The following is an 18,655-nucleotide window of genomic DNA, read 5'->3' as shown; positions in this document are numbered from 1 at the left end:
CACAATGAATAGCTCTGAAAATAATAGAATAATAGGGAAGATTTTAGAAGGATACATAACAAGAGCTAAGAGTTCAAAAATGAAAGGAGTTACAAAATATATTATGTGGGACTCATTCATCCAGGGTTGGAGCTAAATAATAGAACTTTGTGAATTTTTTCAAGCAATGAAGTAGTTCAAGGGAAGAATGATCTGATCAATAAGTTTCAGAAAAAAATCTCTGGTTGGGAATAATCAGGCAAGAGCATAGTGGTGCTGAAGATTAATTCTTTTTTGTACCTAAATTAGTACTTTTGTTTATAACTTCTTTTTCATTTTGAGATTGTATTATTTGTTGGTAGAAACAATAAATCTTTTATATTTTTAAATTTTTCAATATAATATAGTCACTAGAAATCAATTCACCTATAGCAAAACTGGAAAAAGTCATGTACAAGTTATTTACAAAAGATGAAAGGCAAATATTAATCAGAACTGAATTTTACTTTTCTGGTAAGTAAAGTGGGAAGTACTGTTTTTAATCTTTTCACAGATATTAAAATCAAAAGTGGCTGTGCTTAATTTTGATGAGTATAAAGTGTCAACATTCTCCTGTTAGTAAAATTTTCAATATTGGGGGACATTAACAAAGTTCTAGTGCTCTACTGAAACTCAGCTATCTTCATTTTCAAAATACTATTTGTTTATTTCAATTATTTATTTTATTTTAAAACATTTTGATAATGGATTCTTCAAGGATGAGGGGATGTGTCTGCTAATAAAATGAGGTCACTCGTGACAATATTCTGCACAAACCCTTCAGGACTCATGATGGTTGGAGGTTTGGTAGCCACATGATGCTGCTCAGACCATGATGAAGACTACAAACAATATGGGCAAAAGTGATTTTAAGTAAGGAGTTTTATTTTACAAGTCCTTCCTAATAACTTTAGGGGAATCTTTTATTATTAATAGATAGAAAATTAGGATTACCTTCATTCAAAAACAGTGTAAGGCAATTTTTTTTTTAATTTAAAAGTTTTATCTATCAAGCATATCTATATTCATAGCAAGGACAATGAAATCAAATCCATTTGAAGATGTTTAAAGGAAGCTTTGCTTTGGGTTTTATTTTTTACATTTTTGTAATTGTTAGGCAAAAATGCTACAGAGCATACATTACAAAAATCCATGATAATGGATTTAACATTGTCTCATGAATGTATGGTTTGAATATTTTTATCTCTGTCATTATAATAGACTGAACAGCTGAGTTTTCCTGCTATTGGCCAAAAGGGGGAACTGGAAAAGTAAAATTTTGCTTTATTATTGATAAGACTATAAAGGCACATAAAGTCTGCTGCTAACTTAATAGGAAACAATATATCTCCCAAGAACATACTACAAGCTGCTAAGTGTCATAAGTAACTCTTGCTTTGAATGACTGTTACGTTCTTAACTCTGAAACAGTCTCTAAAACATTAAGCCATAGAAAATTTTGCAGTTTGAAAGCTTATCAGTATTAAACAAACATTTCACTCTTGCCAGGAATTCCTAAATCACTTTGTCATTGAGAAACAATTTTTAACTAAACCCAAATATATAGCTTTAAAATGGGGTTTCCTGGACACAATATTCCCGTATCTGTGCTAACTTGTATTTTATAAGAAATGGGACCATGGATCTACTTTCTTTGTTAAATTTTTAATTTTTATTGTTGAATTATTGTCCTTGATTATACACATTATTCTCTATTTTTATCTTTTAATGTATTATATTAATATTTTAATAACTCAATTTTGTCTTTTAAAGATAATTTTTCTGTTTCTATCATTATTTCTAAACTATACTACTATTCATGAGGAATATTTATAATGCATGGGTAGGAAGGATTTAGCACTCTTTTTTTAATTTTTATAAATTTATTTATTGAATCACCATGAGAGCAGTTACAAAGCTTTCAGGTTTAAGTCTTGGTCAGACAATGATGAAACACCAGTCCCTTCACTAGTGTACATTTTCCACTACCAAAAACCCCAGTATACTCCCATCTCACACCCTCCCTCTACCTGTGGGGTAAATGATTTCCACATTTCTCTCTACTTTGATTACATTCAATATTTGGACTTCAGACCCACCATTAATATTTGGGATTTTACCCCAACACTCACATCTGCCAAAAAGACAACTTTCTTGCAAATGGTCAACATGGCCAACCCGAGTTTGATTCCTCCACCCCTCTTGGAGAGCCCGGCAAGCTACCAAGAGTATCTCACCCACATGGCAATGCCTGGCAAGCTACCCGTGATGTATTTGATATGCCAAACACAGTAACAATTGTCACAATGGATACATTACTGGGCCTGCTCGAGCAAATCGATGAACGACGGGAGGACAGTGACAGTAACAGTGAATAGTGCATGATGTCGCACAGCCACTATTTTGGAATTCTGAAATCTTAATAATTAAATCTGGAGGGATTTCTGTCAAAAGCTGCTGGGTTCCGAGATTTGTTTCTGAGTCTCTGCGGTCATGGCATAAGCCACTTGTTGAGTTGCCAGAGGGCCCATTCATGGCAGGGACTCGGGGTCTTGTTGGGAGGAAAGGGTCAGCCTCATCCCCATCCCACGAGTCCACGCATGTCTTCTCACTGTGGCCCCTACCTAGCTGTCCATTGGTCTCTGGAACATGGCAGACCCCGAGCCATCAGGGAGAAGAGGAGAAGGATTTAACACTCTTGGAGATGCTCAGGGGCTGTTCCTGTCCTCAAGCTTAGGAGTGACCTCTGTTTTGCTCGGGTACTATATGCAGTGCTGGGAATTCAAGAAGGGTCACTGCATATAGGACAAGTGCTTTACCTACAGTACTGTATCTCTGTTCATATTTTAACATCTTTTATTATCTCAGTTACTTGATCTAATATCATCTAATATCTCAACAAAACTACTTTTTCTGTTCTGTTGGATTTTTCCTGGGTGTAGATCAAGTTTTTTCTTACCTATATGTTTCTAAACACATGATCACATCTAAGGTATGTGACTTTTATGTTTTGTGTTGAAATTTTATATTACCTGTTTACTTAGTTTGCATGTTTGTTCTGGGATTCGGTTAAATTTGGGCCATCTGGGATGCAGAGCAGTAATGGTCTCCTTGGAAGATTTTACCCTTGACCTCTTCATTATAAATAACACTATTAATTAAAAACTCTCGCTGTGAAATTAATTGTATGGCCATGTCTCAAGAAGCCCCTATGCCCTAGTTTACAAAACACAGAGTACTCCTCAACCTTATATGAGCTTTGGGATTCTTTTCTGTCTCCATGTTTAGATAATAGTTTTCCAGATTTTGTTATTTATGATTATAGATGTGAGGGAACCCTTTAAAATCTCCAGAGTCCTCTCAATTTTCCTATTATTTGGCATTCTGCAAGAGTCTAAAGAGTTTGACTTCACAGAAATTGATCTCTGTCCCTTCATCTTAATGGAAACTACAGGGAAGTTTCTTCTACTTGTTCAGATCTAGGCTATAAATTGACATGCTTTTGTAAGTTACATGTTTGTTACCTTTACTCAGTTCATTAATTTTCACTTTTCTTTAATCTTTCAACATGATCCTCTTTTATTTCATATTATGTGTGATCTGCATTTAACAGTCTTCAATTTTTAGTGTTTATTCTTTTGAAATTAATGGCATGGTGGCTTTATTTTGTTTTGCTTGTTTCTGAGATCTGGGTGCATGATAAGTTTCAAGATTATGGTATCAAGAGTGATGGATTGTTAATTTTAAAAAATAATCTAAGTACTGAACAACCTCAGTTAAAACAGAGATAACAGATGATTATAAGAGCTGCTGTCAAAAATTGACATCATAGTAATATTTATTGAGGTTAAACACATTTAATATATTAAAGACCGTTGTTCTTTTTTAAATTGATTTAAGGAAATGCAGGGTCTATGCTTTCAAATATGTGTCTGCATTCCACTCCTGATGCATTATGTTGTCCTTTTTTTGAGAACTAAATGGGGAGAATGAACCTGCAGAGCCAAGAATTTAATCTGGAATTCTAACAAAATGAAACAGGTGTTCTAGGCCTTGGAAGTACATTGTTAGACCAGACATTTTAAAAATAATTAGGCATCAACTCAGTTGTATTTGGTGGTTTTTACTCTGGACATCGTCTGTGGATGCATTTGGGAGTTATTGGAACCCTTGAAAATTGATGAAATAATTTGCATATTCTACCGAGAGTATCTCACCCCCACGGCAGAGCCTGGCAAGCTACCTGTGATGTATTCGATATGCCAAACATAGTAATAACAAAGTCTCCAATGGAGATGTTACTGGGCCCCCTCGAGCAAATCAATGAACAACGGAAGGACAGTGACAGTGACAAATGGGCATAAACTTCAGTTTTATACCATTTTTATTACAGGGACTATAGAATAATAGAAAAAGTTTAAGAATTTAAGGTGATATCATAGCCATTAGTATGTATTTATTCTTAATACAAAGGAATAAATAATATTCTTTATAAAATCATTGAGCTTACATTTACCTTTTACTGCAATATCACAACAGGTAGGGCATTTGCTTTGCATGCGGCCAACCTGGGTTCGATTCCTCCATCCCTCTTGAAGAGCCTGGCAAGCTACCGAGAGTATTCCGCCTGCATGGCAAAGCCTGGCAAGCTACTAGTGACATATTCAATATGCCAAGAACAGTAACAAAAAGTCTCACAATGGAGACATTACTGGTGTCTGCTCAATCAAATTGATGAACAATGGAAGAACAGTGCTATAGTGCATTTTCTGTTTACGTAGAATCTAAAATCTTAAAGAATTGATTTGTAACTTTCAGGTCCTTTTAATCTTTCTCCGGTCATCAGAGATGTAGATCATGATTTTGAAGGAGGGGAAATAACTCATAAGGACAGGTCAAAGGTCCAGGGTTACTCCTGGAAATACTTGATAAGTCGCAGCAGATGGTTCAATTTTCATACCCAGTGACATAGTGTAGTGCTATTCTGATGTGTTATACCAAGGTTATGACTCTTTGGTGCTCTAGAGCCATACGAAACTGAGATGAAATTTAAGTCCTTGTCACATGCAAAGCATGCACCCCTGACCATTTAGTCATTTTCCTGGAACCAGAGATGATTTTTTTTTTTGGAGGTTGGATAGGAATCATCACTCATAGTGTACTTGAAGGGCCATCCGGGGATCGGCGGATTGAAATTGAGTCAACCTGAAGATAATAATGTTTTAACCTCTCTTAGGAATGTGATCCCAGCTACTATTTTAAAGAATGTTTGGGGGGTGTGGAGAAATAGTAGAGTGGGTAATCCTTGCATGCAGCTGACCTGGTTTACTTTCTGACACCACCTTAGTTCTCTTGAAAACTGTCAGGATCTCTGAGCACAGAACCAGGAATAATCCATGAGCATAGCTGGGTATGTCCCAAAGAAAAAAACAAAAATGAGAATGGGGATGGAAAAATATAACCCAAAAATGTACTTTATACTCAAATTTATACTGATCATCAAAATTTTTCATTTATCTGAAATTCTAATATTATCTATGGGGAAGAATCTAGAAATAAAAAATCCTTACTTTTCAATATGCTGTTTGTTGATTAATGGGCTTAGAGGAATGATATGTGTTAGCATACGGGGCATATGGGAATCAGGGTATGTCAATTCAGAGAAAATTTACTAATTTTAAAGTGTCTATGTTAGGGGCTGTAGTACCCTAACATAGGGTGCTTGTCTTGCATGTGGGCACTCTATTTTTGATCTTTACCATCTCACTTGGTGTCCTGAGCATCACCAGGAGTGATCTCTGAGTGTAGAGCTGGGATTTCTTTTGTTTTCTCGTGTTTATTTTTTTGAGAGGAGGGTAGCACAATTTTGATTCTGTGCTTAGGGTTCGTTTATTGGTACTCAAGTGACTATATGAGGCATCAGAGATGAAACTGGGGTTGACTGCATGTAAAATAAGTGTCTTAACACTGTACTATCTCCCATGCTGCATCTGTATTCTTAAGTGAGATAATCCCAGTGGTAAACATGTTGTAGAATTTAGGAAAATTCCACAACGTGTTTTTGGAAGTTATGGAGCAAAATTTCAGCTATCATTAAGCAAGTATAAAGCATTAGCATTGACTCAATGGTAGAGATGTCATTTAGGTTTCGGGGCTGAATGATGAGAAGTTCACTCAAGGCCATTTTCAGACACTAACTTCCATAGTGGCCCTTTATACTTCAATATTCTTTTAATTTCCTAGGAGAGAATATTTAATTTCCTGAGCTACTCCTTCTAAAATATTATTGTTATAATATGTAATTATGCTATTAGGATCATTTTTTGATATATAATTGTTGTATAATAGTTTGGTATACAATATAATGGTTTAACATTTGTATATATTTAAAAAATGATACTACAACAGTCTAGTTAGCTTCCCTCACCATACATAGAGGTTTTCTTATGATCATAACTTTTAAAATTATCTTTCTTAGAAAAATTTATGGAAATAATGTTCTATTAACTGTTATCATCAAGCTATATATCACATATCCATGACATATTTATTTCATGACTGGAAATTTGTGTCTTTTGGCTGAAGTTTAAAGTCATTTTTCATTATAAAGTATTTTATTTAAATTAGTAGAAGTATGAATGATATTTTTCTAATAAGTTCTTAATGTGAAGATATGTAAATTAAATGATCATTTACTTGCTTCCCTCATATTCTGCGTAAATTGGGATAACAGAATTAATGCCAGAAAAATGCATATCTAAAACTACTATTATGCAATAGTAGTTTCCCAATGGGTACAGAGAAGTTGTTGTCCTAGAATAAACTTAAATTCAGCTGGATTTATTCTGGGTACAAATAGAAGACACATTGTTTAGGGCCTGGTCCTTCTTCCTTGGGTATATTTATGGGTTCTATTCTCCTTTCTATGCTCTTGGCTCCAAATAGAGTAAGTTGTTTTGTAGCATTTGAAGTCTGCTTTTTGCACCTATTAGGGCCAGATGCAATAATTCATGTTAGCTCTTCAATACAGATTAGTATGGTTATTTTAAAAGTTTGCTAAAATTTTGTTAAGATTATGTCTGCTTCATGAGATTAGCTTCATCCCTGCATTCATTTACACATGGACTCATTTCACCATCCTCACACTTTCTAAGAATATTTGTTTAGAAAACAGAATGTAAATGCAAGTATTTCAGATTTATAGAAGACCTTTTTTTTCTAGCCAAATAAATCTATGAAGCATACCCATAAGCTCTTAAAAAACATTTTATTTAGCTTAGTGGATCTAGAAGGCATGCCTGATTTTTCTCAGAAGTTCCCCGCCCCCACTAGTCCAGTGGTATAATGATCTGCATTAAATCCTTTTCAAGTCTTAGCAAAGGTTCTTACAGATGGGCTCCAATTCTGAAATTTACCCTGAAGTCACATTTTATGAAAATAATCCTGAATTTGATCTTTGCCCAAATGCTATTTTTATTTGAGAAATGTCCATTCTTTGGAAAGATTAGACACAAAAATAGGTTTTATATTTTAAGAGTAGGTTCTTTCTTAGAATATTTGTTTCTAATATTTTCTTTCCGAGATCAGATGAGATCAGGCGCATTCAGGATGGTAAATTCTGCTAAGATTTGATGTTTTTGGTAGCTACACTTTCTCTTATTTTTTCATGTACAGCTAAAATAAAATATATAAATTGTAACTCAATTATTTTGTGTCTCCAAATGTATCAAATAGCTCATGATGCTTGTATTATGTGTATATATTTTCATATCACAGACAGTAATGTACCAAGAAGGAGATAGTCAGAATAGTCTAAGAGTGCAGAGAGTGAGGGAGTGCATTATATGTAGAGATTTTAAAAGTAATGGTGCAATGAACTAAAAGCTATGATGTAGCACTACCAAACAATAAGAAAATGTTGACTAATGTATCAAACTCTGACTCTCTTATGAGTATAAGGGATATAAATCCCACTGTTTTTTAATTTTTTTAAATGAGTATACTGGGATATCAATCCCCTTGTTTTTTCAGTGTTATATGACAATTTTTTCTGATGTATTTATAACCTCTATAATCAGTTGAAAGCATCAGAAGTTACACCTTTGGTGTGTCTGACCTAACAGATGAACTGGTGAAAGTGGGTTTTGAAGTTGTAGAGAATTTGAGTACCACTTGTCTGCTGTCCTTTAAGAAACATCCAAGTTGTGAACTGCCTATAAAGATCATGATATTTCATTTTGGTGAGATTCTGAATAGACTGACACTCAGTTATTGTAGGATAATAGACAAATGTTGTTGAAAAGTCACCTAATAGTGGTAATTTATTATATAAAAATAGAAAATATCTTTGCTTTACATTTTGTTATGGTATGTTTTCCAGATGGGTAACTATCAGGGAATATGGAATGATGGTTAATTGATAAACTTCATAACCTTTCACGTAAATAGTTACCACTATCTAAGTGTTGCACATTTATTTATTAACTTTTGGGAAAGTTTATTTTTTATTTTTATTTTTAATTTTTATTAGTAAAACACCATGAGGTACAGTTGTAGACGTACAAATTTTTGTGTTTGGGTTTCAATTATACAATGATCGAGTACCCATCCCTCCACCAGTGCCCACTTTCCACTACCACTGATCCCAGGATCCCTCCAACCACCCATACCCCTCATCCCCTTCGCCTCTGTGGCAGGGCATTCCCTTTTTTTCTCTCTCTCCTTTTGGGTGCTGTGGTTTGCATTCAGTGGCAATCATGTAAGGTCTATAGTCTACTTTCAGCATGCATCTCCCATCCTGGGAGGAGCCTCCCAACACCCTTTATTTGGAGCTCCCTTCTCTATTTGAGCTACCTTTTCCCCTAGCATGTGCGGCTGGCCTCCAAGCCATGGTTAGCTTAGCATGATACTTTCCATGTATTACCACTTGTATGTAAATTTCATGAATTCATCTTTTCTAACAGCTACATAGTACTCCATTGTGTAGATGTACCAACATTTCTTTAACCAGTCATCTGTTCTTGGGCACTCAGTTTTTTTTTTCAGATTCTGGCTATTGTAAACAGGGCTGCAATGAACAAACAAGTGCAGATATCAATTCGACTACACTTCTTTGCCTCTCTGGGATATATTCCCAGGAGTAATATTGCTATTTCAAAAGGGAGCTCAATTTCTAATTTTTTGAGAATTGACCATACTGTTTTTCAAAAGGACTGAACCAATCGGCATTCCCAGCAGCACTGAAGGAGGGTCCCTTTCTTGCCACATTCACGCCAACACTGGTTGTTTTTGTTTTGTTGGATGTGGGCCAGTCTCTGTGGTGTGAGATAATACCTCATTGTTGTTTTGATCCACATCATCCTGATGTTAATGATGTAGAGCATTTTCTCATGTGACTTTTGCCATTCAGATTTCTTTTTTGAAAAAGTTTCTGTTCATTTCATCACCCCATTTTTTGATGGGGTTGGATGTTTTCTTCTTGTGGAGTTCAACCAGTACTTTGTATATCCTTGTTATCAACCCCTTGTTGGATGTGTATTGGACGAATTTCCTTTCCTGTTCTGTAGAATCTTTGTATTTTGGTCACTGCTTCTTTTGAGGTGCAGAAGTTTCTTAGTTTAAGATAGTCCCATTTGTCTATCTCTGTTTTCACTTGCTCGCCAGTGGCGTGACATCATTTAAGATACCATTACCATCAATGTAATGGAGGGTTTTGCCAACTTTGTCTTCAATGTACTTGAAGAATCAATGGATTCTGGTCTGATTATGACGTCTTTAATCCATTTTGATCATACTTTTCTACACGGTGTTAAGCAGAGATCTGAGCCAATTTTTTTTGCATGTAGCCATCCAGTTTTGCCAGCACAGTTTTTTAAAGAGGCTTTTCTTGTTCCACTTCACATTTATTGCTCCTTTATCAAAGATTAGATGATCATATGTTTGAAGAAGATGTCAGTATTTTCAACTCTGTTACATTGGTCTGAAGCTCTGCCTTTGTTCCAGTACAATGCTGTTTTAATTATTACTGCTTTGTAGTAGAGTTTGAAGTTAGGGAGGTTGATTCCTTTCATTTTCTTTTTCCCAAGAATTGCTTTAGCTATTCATGGGGGCTTATTGTTCCATATGAATTTCAAGAGTGTTTGCTCCCATTTCTTTGAAGAATGTCATGCATATCTTTATAGGGATCACATTGAATTTGTACAATTCTTTGTGAATTATTGCCGTTTTGACAATGTTAATTCTCCCAATCTATGAGCAGGGAATATCATTCATTTTCTCATGTCCTCGTTTATTTCCTGAAGTAGCATTTTGTAGTTTTTTTTTTTTTGTACAGGTCCTTTACTTCCTTAGTTAAACTGATTACTAGCTACTTGATTTTCTGGGTCACAATTTGAATGGACTGTTTTTTTCATGTCACTTTCTTCTCTCTCACCGTTTGAGTATAGGAAAGTCATAGACTTTTGGGTATTGTTTTTATAGCCTGCAACTTTACTATACAAATCTTTTGTTTCTAGGAGTTTCTTGGTAGAGAATTTAGGGTTCTTGAAGTATAGTATCATATCATCTGTGAATAGTGAGAGCTTGATTTCTTCCATTCCTACCTGAATGCCCTTAATATATTGACTGATTTCAGAATGTTATACATTCCTTGTATCCCCGGGATGAATTCCACTTGGTTATGGTGTATGATCTTTTTTTAAAATTTTTATTAGTGAAAAACCATGAGGTAAATTTGTAGAATTACAAATTTTTGTGCTTGTTTCAGTTATACAATGATCTAGTACCCATCCCTCCACCAGTGCCCCTTCTCCACCACACTGATCCCAGTATCCCTCCCACCCGCCCCATCCCCCCATCCTACCCTGCCTCTGTGGCAGGGCATTCCCTTTTGTTCTCTCACTCCTTTTGGGTACTGTGGTTTTCAAAAGAGGCATTGAGTGGCAATTATGTTCTGTCTATACTCTACTTTTAGCATGTATCTCCCATCCTGAAAGGAACTTCCTGACACCCTTTATTTGGTGCTCCCTTCTCTATCTGAGCTGCCTTTACCCCTACAGTCTGCAGCTGGCCTCCAAGTCAAGGAGTGAACCTCCTGGTACTTATATCAACTATTCTTGGGTGTTAGTCCCCTATTTTGTTACTTTATGATCCCCAGATGAATGCCATCTTTCAATGTCTGTCCCTCTCTTTCTGACTCATTTCACTTAGCATGATACTTTCCATGTAGTACCACTTGTATGTAAATTTCATGACTTCATCCTTTCTAACAGCTACACAGTACTCCATTGTGTAGATGTACCAACGTTTCTTTAACCAGTCATCTGTTCTTGGGCACTTAGGTTTTTTCCATATTCTAGCTATTGTAAACAGTGTCGCAATGAACAAACAAGTGCATATGTCTCTTCGACTATAATTTTTTGCCTCTCTGGCATAATTCTCAGAAGTGGTATTGCTGTGTCAAATGGAAGCTCAATTTCAAGTTTTTTTGAGAATTGTCCATACTGTTTTCCAAAAGGGCTGAATCAGTCGGCATTCCCATCAGCAATGAAGGAGGGTCCCTTTCTTGCCACATTGGCGCCAGCAGTGGTTGCTTTTGTTCTTTTGGATGTGGGCCAGTCTCTATGGTGTGAAATGTTGTTTTGATCTGCATCTCCCTGATGATTAATGATGTAGAGCATTTTCTCATGTGCCTTTTAATCATTCAGATTTCTTCTTTGAGGAAGTTTCTATTCATTCCGTTGCCCCACTTTTTGATGGGATTGGATGTTTTCTTCTTGTGGAGTTCAACCAGTAATTTGTATATCCTTGATATCAACCCCTTGACGGATGTGTATTAGGTGAATGTCCTTTCCTATTCCGAAGACTTTCTTTGTATTTTGGTCACTGCTTCTTTTGAGGTGCAGAAGCTTCTTAGTTGAAGATAGTCCCATTTGTCTATCTCTGTTTTCTCTTGCTTGGACAGTGGCATGACATCTTTGAAGATACCATTAGCTTCAATGTCATGGAGGGTTTTGCCAACTTTGTCTTCATTGTACCTTATGGATTCTGGTCTGATGTTGAGGTCTTTAGTCCATTTTGATCTTTTATACATGGTGTTAGGCAGAGATCTGAGCCCACTATTTTGCATGTAGCCATCCAGTTTTGCCAGCACAACTTTTTAAAAAGGCTTTCCTTACTCAACTTCATTTGATCATTTCTTGCTCCTTTATCAAAGATTAGATAATCATATGTTTGGGGGGAGATGTCAGTATATTCAACCCTGTTCCATTGGTCTGAAGCTCTGCCTTTGTTCCAGTACCATGCTGTTTTATTTATTACTGCTTTGTAGTAGAGTTTGAAGTTAGGGAGGTTAATTCCACCCATTTTCTTTTTCCCAAGAATTGCTTTAGCTATTCGTAGAGGCTTATTGTTCCATATAAATTGCAGGAGTGTTTGCTCCATTTCTTTGAAGAATGTCATGCATATCGTAATAGTGATCGCATTGAATTTGTACAGTGCTTTGGGAAGTATTGCATTTTGAAAATGTTAATTCTCCGAATCCATATATGATCTTTTTGATGAGGTATTGGAATCTATTTGCTAATAGTTTGTTGAGGATCTTTGCATCTGTGTTCATCAGGGATATTGGCCTGTAATTCTCTTTCTTTGTGGTATCTCTGTCTGTTTTTGGTATCAGGGTGATATTTGCTTCATAGAAACTTTTCAGAAATGTTTTTGATATTTCAATAATCAATAAACAGCACAGCGGTAGGGCGTTTGCCTTGCACGCAGCCAACATGGCCAACCCGAGTTCGATTCCTCCACCCCTCTCAGAGAGCCCGGCAAGCTACCGAGAGTATCTCACCCGCACAGCAAAGCCTGGCAAGCTACCTGTGATGTATTCGATATGCCAAACACAGTAATAACAAAGTCTCCAATGGAGACGTTACTGGGCCCCCTCAGCAAATTGATGATCAATGGGAGGGCCTTTATTTTGGGGCTGGAGTGATAGGAAAGCAGTAGGGCGTTTGCCTTGCACGCACCCAACATGGCCGACCCGAGTTCGATTCCTCCGCCCCTCTCGGAGAACCTGGCAAGCTACCGAGAGTATCTTGCCCACACGAGAGATTGGTCCCTGAGCCTGGCAAGCTCCCGTGACGTATTCGATATGCCAGACACAGTAACAACAAAGTCTCCAATGGAGACGTTACTGGGCCCGCTCGAGCAAATCGATGATCAACGGGAGGGCCTTTACTTTACTTACTTACTTAATTTTGTGGAAAAGCTTAAAGAGAATTGGCAGTAAGTCCTCTTTAAAGATTTGGAAGAATTCACTAGTGAATTCATCTGGCCAGGACTTTTGTGTTTGGGAAGTCTTTTTATTACCATTTCAGTTTCCTTGAGGTTGATATGTCTGTTCAGGTAAACTAGGTCCTCTTGATTCAGCCTTGGGTGGCTATAGGAATCTTGGAATTTATACATTTCCCTGAGGTTTTCATGTTTTGTGGCATAAAGCTTCTCCAAGTACTCCCTGAGTAATCTTCGAATTTCTGTAGTTTCTGTTGTAATGACACTCTTCATTTGTGATTTGGTTTATTAGGGTTTTCTCTCTCCCTTTCTTTGTGAGTTTTGCTAGAGGCTTATCGATCTTGTTTATTTTCTCGAAGAAACAGCTCTTGGTTTCGTTGATCTTTCGGATTGATTTTTGGGTTTCCATCTCGTTAATCTCTGCTCTGAGTTTTATTAGATTCTTCCTTCTGTTTGGATTGGGCTCCTTTTGTTGGCCATTCTCCAAGCTCTTAAGCTGTGAGGTTAGGTTACTTTTGTGGGCTCTCTCCTCTGTCCTCAGCAATGCTTGTAGAGTCAGATTTGATTCCCAGTATCCCATATAGTCCCCTGAGCACCACCAGGAGTTATTCTTGAGTGAAGAGCCAGGAGTAACTCCTGTATATTGCCAGGTTTGACCCAAAAAACAAACAAAAAGAAATATATATATGTATATACTTATTATTTTATAAATATATCCATCATCTTTATTGTGTAGTTTATACTTATTGCATATTAAATAACATACTTTATTAATTATAAATATATTTTGATTATACTTAAGATACTACACTTGATCTTAGCCAAAAGGCTGAGAAGCGGTAGGGCGTTCGCCTTACAAGCGGCCAACATGGCCAACCCGAGTTCGATTCCTCCGCCCCTCTCGGAGAGCCCGGCAAGCTACCGAGAGTATTCGATATGCCAGACACAGTAACAACAAAGTCTCCAATGGAGACGTTACTGGGCCCGCTCGAGCAAATCGACGATCAACGGGAGGGCCTTTACCTTTACCTATACTTAAGATATTTAAATATAAAGATTATATTAAAATATGTCAATATATAATACATTATTTTTAAATGCACATGATGGCATATTAAGCCTTGGAAACTATGAAGGAAATTGCACTCATGTTGAGATTTTTAGGATGAGCAGCTTACTGGGCTGAAAAAGGAAGATAGAATATTCTAGCATGAACAACAAGAGTTGTTCCTCTGAATACAAATTAGATGCTTAGTTATAAAAAAGAAATAGATTTTGCAATAAGGTGATCTTAATTAAAGTATAGTTTACTATATTGCATAATATATATGCGTATACTATGCACATATGTACATACACATACATATACACACACCTTTCAGAATAGAAGCACTGTGAAAGAACAAAATAAAATCTTAACCCCCTATTTTTCCTTATAACATTTCAATCAGCTGATCTGGTTCCAGTCTTGGCACCACATGGTCCATTTGACTAAGAATTGGTGGGATTGGTCCCTGGCCACTTGAATACCCTTTGCGTGGGGCCCTTCCTGCTCACTAAGAAAAAAATAAAAATATCTTGAACATAATTCTCAATTTCACGTGCAAAGTGCCTTAATTATTACAAGTCACCTTTGGCCCAGTCCCAGAGTTTCTGACCTGTTCTTTATTCTCTAGTCCTGATTTTTAATACCTATATAATGCTCAGATAACTACCTTTATTGATATGAAAACTAAACTAATTATTCTTGATCCCATTCCTCCCACCTCCATTGTTATTTATATAGAGAATGACACCATCTCAAACATACAGCAAATGCACAGGATCAAACCATAGACTTTCAAAAAAATCTCTTTTGTCACCAATTTTTCGTAAAAGCTTTAATGAACTCGGCCAAAATCTTCACTTCAGTATTATTTAAACTTACTTATTATCCATTTCTACCAAAATCACTGCCATTTTATTCAAAATTACAATCCTTTTTTCTGAATAATTCAGTTATTTCTAATTTATTTGCAGTTACTCACTGTGTCTTTCTTCAATTTGTTCTTTATATTGCAAATTTTTGCTTGATCATGTAGTCTTTCCTTCCATTCTTAATCTTTTGATAATTTCCCATTGATATTTTGGTTAGATATAGTCTTTTGATACAGTCTTTTAGACCCTACATGGGTTCTAATAACCAAAGAAACTTTTGGTTTCTTTGCTCTAATCTGTCCATACTTTGTATCTTACCTAGTGTCCCCAAATAACTCTTTATTGAATTTATTCATTCTTAAAATTGTGATTTTAGCATTGCGTTTCAATGCAGTCTTTTCTTTGTTTATGAAAGAATAAGTAATATTTTCATAGTATTATTTTTGAATTTCAGTATTTGAATGCCTTGCTATTAACACATTGTCCACTTAAACACTATGCATATTGTCAGTGAATATTAAATATGTATCTTTGATCATCAGATACAAGTTCCATCAGAATAGGTATTACCATACTGTAATTAACATTTAAGAAAGAATTGATTATGTGATTTAATAATTGCTCACTTGATTTATTTTCTTGCATTTTTGGAGAGAGTTTATAACTTTGGTTTCATATTTTTATATAATTACTTTTGTTTTCTTTGGCCTGGCATTTACTTCTTTCTCTCTGGTTCTTCAATCTGAGTATGCATGTAAGAATTTGATTGTGTTTTGCCCTCCACCAGTTCATTCTTATAATGTATAGGGTAGGTAACCCCATCCACCACAAGTAGGTAGAATAGTGTTTCCTATTAGAGCTGCCATTGCTCTTTTCTCTGAACAATCTTCAATACACAATTTTACCTCAATTATGGGGCTGGAGCAATAGCACAGTGGTAGGGCGTTTTCTTTGTGCAGAACAAGCCCTGTCGAGCCAGGTTCAATTCCTCCATCCCTCTCGGAGAGCCTGGCAAGCTACCAAGAGTATCTCTCCCACATGGCAAAGCCTGGCAAGCTACCCGTGATGTATTCTATATGCCAAACACAGTAACAAGAAGTCTCAAAATGGAGATGTTACTGGGCCCGTGTGAGTAAAAATCGATGAACAATGGGAGGACAGTGTTCGTTTGTTTATTTTTTTTGTTTACTCAATTATTCTTAATTTTTTTAATTTATTTATGCTGGATCTAATTGAAACTTAATTTCCATAGTTTAAATGATCTTATGTGAACTATAAAATATTTTAATGATTTTTTGAAATTCTTGACTCCAAAACATTTACTTAATTTACTTCAAAACACCTTGAATATACTGGTCACTTCCTTTTCTACTTTGTATTATCCCTCAATTCCTTGAAAGTTAGTCTTTTTTGTTCTTTAAATTTTAAGATTTTTATTTTAACCTATTTATATGTGACTTGCAAAAGTATGTAATTTAGTGCCTCTTAGCATATTTATATTGTGCATATACTACCATGATCAATTTTACATAATATTGATTACCTAAACAAGAAATTGAACCTCTTAGTGGTTTTCCATTTATCTCCCTATCTCTTTCCCAAAGTTCTCAATTGCTACTGATCAACTTTCTCTTTCTGTAGACTGTTCATTCTGGATATCTTTCCTAACTGGAATCACATGATCCTTTGTGACCAGCTTTAGAGTTATTATAAACTCATCATCGTGTACATTTTTAATCACTCTTTCTAGGCACAATTCCTCTTTATAATTTCAGTATTAAATTAAGGTAAGTTATTTACATCGAGTATGTATATAATTAAAAGTATAATTAACATAGCACTGTAGCACTGTCCTCCTGTTGTTCATCAATTTACTCTAGTGGACACCAGTAACATCTTCATTGTGAGACTTCTTGTGACTGTTTTTGGCATATCGAATACACAATGGGAAGCTTGTTTTTGGCATATCAAAAACACCACGGGGAACTTGCCAGTTTCTGCCGTGCGGGTGGGATACTCTCGGTAGCTTACGGGTCTCTCAGAGAGGGGTAGAGGAATCAAACCTGGGTTGATTGCGTGCAAGGTAATTGTCCTTCCCTGCTGGAGCAATAATTAACATATATTTAATTAATACAAGAAATTTAAATTGTCAACAACTTTGGAATTAACTTGTTCACCTCTTACTATTATGGGTGGAGGTATAGCACAGCGGGTAGTGTGTTTGCCTTGCACACAGCAGATCTGGGTTTGATTCCCAGCATCTCATACGGTCTACTAAGCACTGCCAGGAGTGATTCCTGAGTGCAAAGTCAGGAGTGACCCCTGGGCATCGCTGAGTGTGACACAAAAAGAAAAAAAAAATTAGGCTTTTGCTTTCATTACAATATATTGGCTTAATGAAAAAAAAAATCTATGCTTCATATATTAGAATGGTTTTCAATGTGTTTGTAAAATATTGTTATGTGACTTCTTTTACAGAAACCTTGCCCCAGAAGTAGAACACTCTAATGAGAGTGATCTTATGAATTTAAAGGTGCTTTATATATGAAATTGACTTTTTTTTAGGGTAATGTATGAGAGATGCAGTGTAGGGAGCAGACACAATATCTGTGTTGCTATTGTTGCCCCATTCAGAAAATTTTTTAATGCAAAATAGTTTTTATCAAAATTTATTTAGAAAAATTTATGGGGATAAAAAGAGAGAAGTTTGTGTTCCAGAAAGAACAGGTTTCTCTAGAGAGAAAATATGTAAGCAAAGAAATATAAAGACAAGTACGTGAGATATATGTTCAAGGGAGAACACAGGCTTAAAGAACAAGCCTAAAATCTCTGTGGCAGATTTATTGTTTCACCTGTGTGTCTACATCAGTGTTGAACATGTTATAAACATAGAATGTCTTGATTACATTTAAGCAGATAAACTTGCTGTAAGCTGAGAGATAAACAGATACTCTCAGAGGAAATAAAAACTTTTTTATGAGGTTGGTTAGAGTAATTTTAGTAAATTATCAAACAAGGACATAATTTTAAAACCTGTAACAAAAATAGCTAGAAGAACAATGAGACAGTTTATCAGTTAATTGAATTCTGAAATTAAGCATTTTTATATGCATATGATGTCCCTGTTCCTACTCTAAGTTCAAATATGAGTGTGAATGTTGAATTCAAATGGAGTTCTTGTGAATGAGTAACTAGCACAAGGTCAGCAATAGGCTAAACATGCTGCTTGTCTGCTTCCAAGTCAGTATTATGGACGTTATAGGTGTAGCTAAAAGGTCATTGCAACACTGCACAATTTGCATTATTAAGGCTGTTGGGAATATGATTGTAAAGCATAGTTCCATCTTTTAGTCTGCTTAAGTTTTTAAAGCAATGTGATTCTATGACCTTGTGGAATGATATTTCTCCCCAAACCACCTTTAGTAGCTTAGAA

General features: G+C 35.8%; 1 pseudogene; it reads right to left on the bottom strand.

Annotated features, from left to right (window-relative positions):
• Nucleotides 1-14,067: 14,067 nt before the first annotated feature.
• LOC130042094 (uncharacterized) lies at nt 14,068-14,146 on the bottom strand (annotated as a pseudogene).
• Nucleotides 14,147-18,655: the final 4,509 nt, after the last annotated feature.

The sequence above is a fragment of the Sorex fumeus genome, unplaced genomic scaffold (genome assembly GCF_029834395.1).
Source record: "Sorex fumeus unplaced genomic scaffold, SorFum_2.1 ptg000098l, whole genome shotgun sequence".
In the NCBI taxonomy this organism is placed as follows: domain Eukaryota; kingdom Metazoa; phylum Chordata; class Mammalia; order Eulipotyphla; family Soricidae; genus Sorex; species Sorex fumeus.
Note: the sequence above shows the minus strand (reverse complement) of the source record. Positions and strands in the feature narration are given on the sequence as shown.